Below are 6060 nucleotides of genomic sequence, written 5' to 3'. Positions count from 1 at the left end.
GTACGGAGGGAGCTGGAGGGACCAGCACCGTCAGCTCCCGGGAGCAGCCGGAGGGTGAGGAAATCCTTGTCCGGGGAAGACCTGCGGCCGCAGCTCTAGAGCGCCCTCTTCTCTGGCTCCGGCCCTCCAGCCCGTTATTTCGGACTTGGGGGTCCCCGACTGTGACCTGGGCCCAGAGGGGGGAGCCTAGCGGGTCCCGGAGCTGCTATTTTTAGGCTGCGCGGCGGGCGCGAGGAGTCTATTTATAGATCAAACAATCCGCGCTCCCTGCGTCAATGGAACCCCGCGTGCGTCACGCGCGCAGACATTCCAGGCGCCCCTCCTCGCCCCGCCCCCGCTCGGACGGCCTGAGTCGCGCCCTCCCGCCCGGCGCTGCCGAACTTGCTCTAACTTCCTCGGCCGAGCCGGGCAGCGCCGCCACCGCCGCGCCTGGGTGAGTAGAGCGCCGAGCTCACACTGGAGCGTTGGGCCCTGCCCCACTCTTTGTCTGAGACCGGCTCCCCCCCAACCCCGAGCGTCCGCTGGGGACAGGGACTGCTCCCCAGGTCTCCCCTCAGCCCTTCAGACTCCCTCCCCGCCTGCTTCGGGGCAGCTCTGCGGGCGGTGCAGGCTTTGTCTGCGGGGATCGCCCGTGAGAGGTGGGAGGCCTTGGCTGGGACCCCCCCAAGCCGAACTCGGGCGCTGGGCTTAGTGGGAGCCGCGGCGGGCGACCGGACTGGCGTTCCTGGTGCTGTAGCCCTAGCTGGGTCTCCGCGTGCCGGGGCGAGTGCGCGCTGGGGCCGGGCGGGGGTGAGCGCGCCGAGGGAGGGAGTTGCTGGGCTGAGGCCGCCGCGTGGGGCTCAGCCCCTTGTCGCCAGCAACGAGCTCCGGATGGGCGCTCCTTTTGGCTCGGTCTTGACCCCTAGATCCCCGGAGTTCAGGTCCGGGGTGGGGGCGGACGTAGACCAGGGAGGGCCGCCCCTCCCCCCGCCCCGCTGTGGGTGTGCTACAAGTCGCCCAGCCCTCGGTGCTTGCCCCTGTGCCCCGCGCTGGTTTGAGGCGGCCAGAGTTTAAGTAGGTAGTGACCCAGCTTCTCCGCGTTGGTCGTGTAAGGTTGTACTTGGGAGCAAAACCCTGTCCGCTGACCTAGCTGGAGCTTTGGTCGAGTTGAGTTGGACGGAGTTAGCGTTGTTCCGGGCCGCTTCTTCTGGCCTCAGGGGTCTAGGTGCGGGCGGGTAGGAAGTGTGTGTGTGTGTAGGGACTTTGACCTCAGGACCAGTGGGACAAGTGTCTCATGTCCATACTTTGGAGGAGTCGTAAGCCACGGTTCTGGCCTGGCACTGGCCGCTGAGCTTTGGTGAGTGTGGTGGTGTACACGCCCAGTGGCTGTCCTGGGCGCTGCTGGCATCTGGGAGGTCAAGTCTTGGGCAATAGTGCAGGGCATTGTTTTTGAGCCCCTGCAGGTGTGCTCTTCGCTGACATCTGCTCTCTAGGGGCTTTTCCTCCCTTTGGAGATGGAGGTTGCCCTTAGGCTAAGGGGGAGTGGGTTTTGCCAAATCCTCAAAAGTAGCCTTCCACTCGCCCCTTCCGTGCCTGCTGAATGCTTGGGCCACCCATTCCTATTTTTGAAGGAAAACCTGGGGATGAGGCCCACAGAACACCCTTATGTCCTCTCCATATTCAGCAAGCCCATGGTTCTTGGAGTCACCCTCAGGTATCCTGGACTCTGGGACTCTCAGACTGAAGCCTTGACTCCTCCACCGTAGCCCCATGCGTCCTTCTAGTCCCTCAGCTGTCCCTAAGCTTTGTGTCCTTTTAGGAGGATCCCTAATGTTTAAGTGACAGGCCTGGAAACCCAGGTCACCAGATGGATTTTCCCCTTCCCCTCTTTGTGTTGCATTCCAACTTCAACTGGAGACTTTTGTTTTTTAGACAGAGTCTCACTTTGTCACTCTGAGTAGAGTGCCATGGCATCATAACTCACGTGACCTCAAACTCTTGGGCTCAAGCAGCCTTCCTGCCTTGGCCTCCCCAGTAGCTGGGACTACAGGTGTGTGCCACTATGCCCAGCTAGTTTTTCTGTTTTTAGTAGAGACAAGGTCTCCCTCATGCTCTGGCTGGTCTCAAACACCTGATCTCAAGCAGGTTGCCCACCTTGGACTCCCAGTAGTGCTAGGATTTCAGGCATGAGCCATCACCTGTGCCTTTGGAGACTTTCTTGATGTTTTCAGCCCCCACATCTCTGAACTTCACTACTTGGACCACACCTAAAGCAGTGGTTCTCAACCTTCCTAATGCCATGACCCTTTAATACAGTGACCGACAGGTTGAGAACCACCAACCTAAAGTAATCTTCAGTTTATTTAACGGAACATGATTGAGAGTCTGTCAGGTGCCAGGCACTGTTGTAGGCTATTCCAAGGGTCACCACTCCCTGAATGGCTGTAAACTGTTGTGGTTTTAGAACTCAGATTGGACATGGAGTAGTGTTCATTTTTTTATTTTTTGAGATAGAGTCTCAAGCTGTCACCCTAGGTAGAGCCATGGCGTCACAGCTCACAGCAACCTCAAACTCTTGGGCTTAAGCGATTCTTTTGCCTCAGCCTCCCAAGTAGCTGGAACTACAGGCACCTGCCACAATGCCTGGGTATTTGTCATTGTTGTTTTAGCTGGCCTGGGCCGGGTTCGAACCCACCAGCCTCTGTGTATGTGGCCGGCCCCCTACCCACTGAGCTACTGGCACTGCCTACAGTGGTGTTTATTGACCTGAGTTTGATCTCAGCATAGCATCATTCAAGCAGACAAGAGACTAAGCCCACTGGGGCTTTTGAAGGTTTATAGTTGCCTCTGGGAAGAAAGACATGGAAGAGAGAGTTACAGAATGGTTGGCTGCCATTGGAAGTTTCCCCCTTTACCAGCTGGGCACCTATGCTAGTCTCTAGAGTCAGGTGAGGGCACCTCTTTCTCATGTGGAATGTGGGATGATGAATCTCATGCCTTGTAGGGAAAAGTAATGGCCCTGTCCCATACATTGTGGTAGTAGTGAAGTGACCTCCCCATGGAGGGCAGGGAGCAGGATTGCTGGGGGTTCTGGAACCATTTCCTGAGGCCTCACTCTAGGCCAGCAGTTCTCAACCTGTGGGTAGTGAACCCTTTGTAACAATGAAAATACAGCATGGCATTAGGAAGGTTGAGAACCACTGCTGTAGGCCATCATTTGCTCAGGGATTTGACCTGTTAACTTGTTTAACTTAAGCTGAAGTAGAATTCATTTTGGCAGTGTGTACAAAGTGCTGTTGTGCCAATCCTGGGAAGCCTTTGCTTGTTTAAAATCTAGTGAAGGTTATGGATAAGCTTACAGCAACTATGAGGAGGGTTTCATAGTGATAGTAATGTTGAGTTTTTTCAGATATTTGTTGAGACTTATGCACAATCCTGAAAGTCTTACTTATATTAACTTTGTTAATCTTTGAAAAAATTCAGTGTGATACCCGATACTAAAAGCCCCATTTTACAGATGAGGAAATTGTGGTTCAGGTGGGTCACAGAGTATCTTGCTTGAGGTCTCATTATGAGCTGGGTTTTCTCATTTCTAATTTAGACAATGTCTTTCTTTCAGATGTGATTAGTATTGATTAGTATACCAAACAAACCTGGTCCACACTGGAACTAGGGAGTCCTTTCAGTATAGGTGACCTTATATCCCTATTTCTGAAACCATCTCATCTGTCTGGCACAGCCTGGGCATATAGCAGGTGCCCCTCAACTTTTGTTTTTCTTCCTAAGGCCAGGGAATGGGAAGACTGGTATTGCCCTGTGTAGAAGATTGGGTTTCTTGTGATAACAACAAACTCCAAATCACATCGGCTTAAAGGTTTATTTCTTGTTCACACTGTTATCACATCTCTGAATTATGTCAGCTTCACTATAATTGGAACATCCCTTGCCACTTGGAAAGAGGGACAGAGAGCATGATGAATCTTGTCTTGGCTCTTGCAGCTTCTACCTGGATAGTGACCTTTCATTGACTGAAGGATGTCACATCGCCATATTTACCAACAGCTGGGAAGGGGAAGAGGATCCTAAACATTTGGTGAACAGCACTAAGCCTAACATCTGCCTACCACGGTGCCTTCCTCTGTGACTTCTTCCCAAGTTCTGGGTTCTAGTGTCGTCATATGTTTCTGTGTCTGTAAAAAACACTGATTATGATTAGTCAAAAGAAGTATTATTTAGGGTAAAGATGCATTGAGGTACCACATTTGAAGGGCAGTGGTGTGGCCAATAAGAATGCATATTAGGGAAGCAAGACGTGGTCTGCAAAGGCAGTTTGCTCCTGCCTCCTGGGGCAAGTTACTGAGTTCCTTGGGTGGTCTTTTGCTCATTTATATATTTCCATTCATTGATCTGTGGGTCTGAGGACCAGTGAGATCCTGGATAGAGTTTCTTATTCAGCACATGTTCAGGTTCTAGCTTGGTGCTAGGGGCTATTAATAGGGGTGATGATGGCCTTTGGAGAGGGCCAGTGATGCCCATGGGGAGGGACACAGGTTTCTGCTCCCCCTCACTCCCTGGCTTGTCAGCCCTTGGACAGTTTGTATACCCTTTCCCCTCCCTGGAGGTGGCTAGTAGGGGCAGCCCCCCCCTTTCCTAGAAGCAGGAGCAGGTAGAGGTACCTCTGGCAGGACTTGTCCTCCCCCTTTCCTTTGTGGGACTCTGGGGAAAGGAGAGGCAAGATTACTGAAGTGTGAACTCCCAGTGGGAACAGGATAGAGTGTGTGGCTGGGATGGTTTTCTGGTTTGTAGAAGGGTGTAGAAACCCTCTGTTAATTGCATCCCCCCCGCCCCCCATTTCAGGTCTCCTTAAAATGTAAAGAGCTGTGAGTATTGCTTTTGTGCTTTGCTACTTGATATGTCTCTGATGACTTCCAACAGGACCACTAGACGCTGGTGGAGGTGGTGAGACCTCTGGTTCTTCTGGCTCACTGTTCTTAGACATATTTCCTCCTTTTTCAGGGCCTTTGTTTTCCCACATGTGGAATGGAGGGAGAGATGATGGTGTTCTCCAATAGTAGTCCCACTCTCGGCTGGTTCTAGGGAGCTGTGTAGACCAGTGTTTTGAGACTCTTTGGTCTAGGTGGATGCCAGTGTTTTGGTTTGCTTATTTTCTGTTACAGCAGCCTCCCCTCTATGAATCAGGTAGGGTCTTTGTAAAGTCTCCATATCCATTTTTCCCCTGAGCTGCATAAGTTTTTGTTTCAAACCAACACTCAGGTTGGCGATAGCTGCTATTTGTCTGGCAGCTCAGCAGCTGATTCTGGGAACCCCACTTCCTCCACTCTTGGGCTTGGTGGGGTTGGGTGGGGCTGTGGTTTTCTCTTAGGAGGCAGCAGACTTGGTAACAAGAGCTTAAGTGGGTCTGGGCCGAGTGGAGTTGAAACTCTTCACCTGTTGAGCTCTGTTCTGCCTCCCTAGCTGAGCAGCGGGGGAGAAGGCTAGAGCCTGTGTCTTTCCATCAGGTAGATAGCTGGAGGGATTGGCAGGCGGCTGGATCCTTCCTCTTTGGGCTCTGTTGGCCTGTGCTGGGTGGCTGAAGGCCTGGCAGTTGTCTCTGAAGTGGTGTCTGGGATCCTGCCATCTCAGACTGTGTGTTCCCTGGCACCTGGGAGAGATGAGATTGGGCTGTCCTGCAGGGGTAAGGCTTGGGGAGGGGCTGGGATGAGGGGCTGGTGAGCCTTCTGGGATTTTCCTGACTGTGTGTGCTAGCTGATGGGGCCTGAAGGGCCCCTGTGCTCTGAAGGACCCACACAGCATTACTGAAAATCAGAGACTGCAGAAATCATAGCACTAACGGCAGCTGGGAGGAAATGAGTGTCTCCTGAATCTCCCTGTGGGGCAAGGGCAGCAACACACAGTCCTGAGGCAGGGTCTTGTGCTTAAACTCTTGCCCCTTACAAACAGCTTTTCTACAGGTCTCCCATTGCCACAGCTATTGGCTGTTAGACCACAGCCACTTTACTCTGGATAATTATTTTTTGGCTTCTGAAACTGAACTCCTCCTGCTATACCTTGTGTTTCTTG

The 6060-nt window shown here is 52.8% G+C and overlaps 1 protein-coding gene across 2 annotated transcripts in view; it reads left to right on the top strand.

The window, feature by feature from the left end:
* Positions 1-354: 354 nt before the first annotated feature.
* TSPAN14 (tetraspanin 14) overlaps positions 355-6060 on the top strand; it is a 61732-nt gene continuing 56026 nt past the window's right edge. For both annotated transcript variants that reach the window (XM_012801450.2, XM_023509579.1), the window contains exon 1: positions 355-433. The gene's annotated coding sequence lies outside the window, so the exon portion shown is untranslated. The remainder of the gene's footprint in view (positions 434-6060) is intronic.

The sequence above is a fragment of the Otolemur garnettii genome, unplaced genomic scaffold (assembly GCF_000181295.1).
Source record: "Otolemur garnettii isolate 467f Iridium unplaced genomic scaffold, OtoGar3 scaffold00008, whole genome shotgun sequence".
NCBI classification, from domain to species: Eukaryota; Metazoa; Chordata; class Mammalia; order Primates; family Galagidae; genus Otolemur; species Otolemur garnettii.
This window is presented reverse-complemented; position numbering and strand designations above follow the sequence as displayed.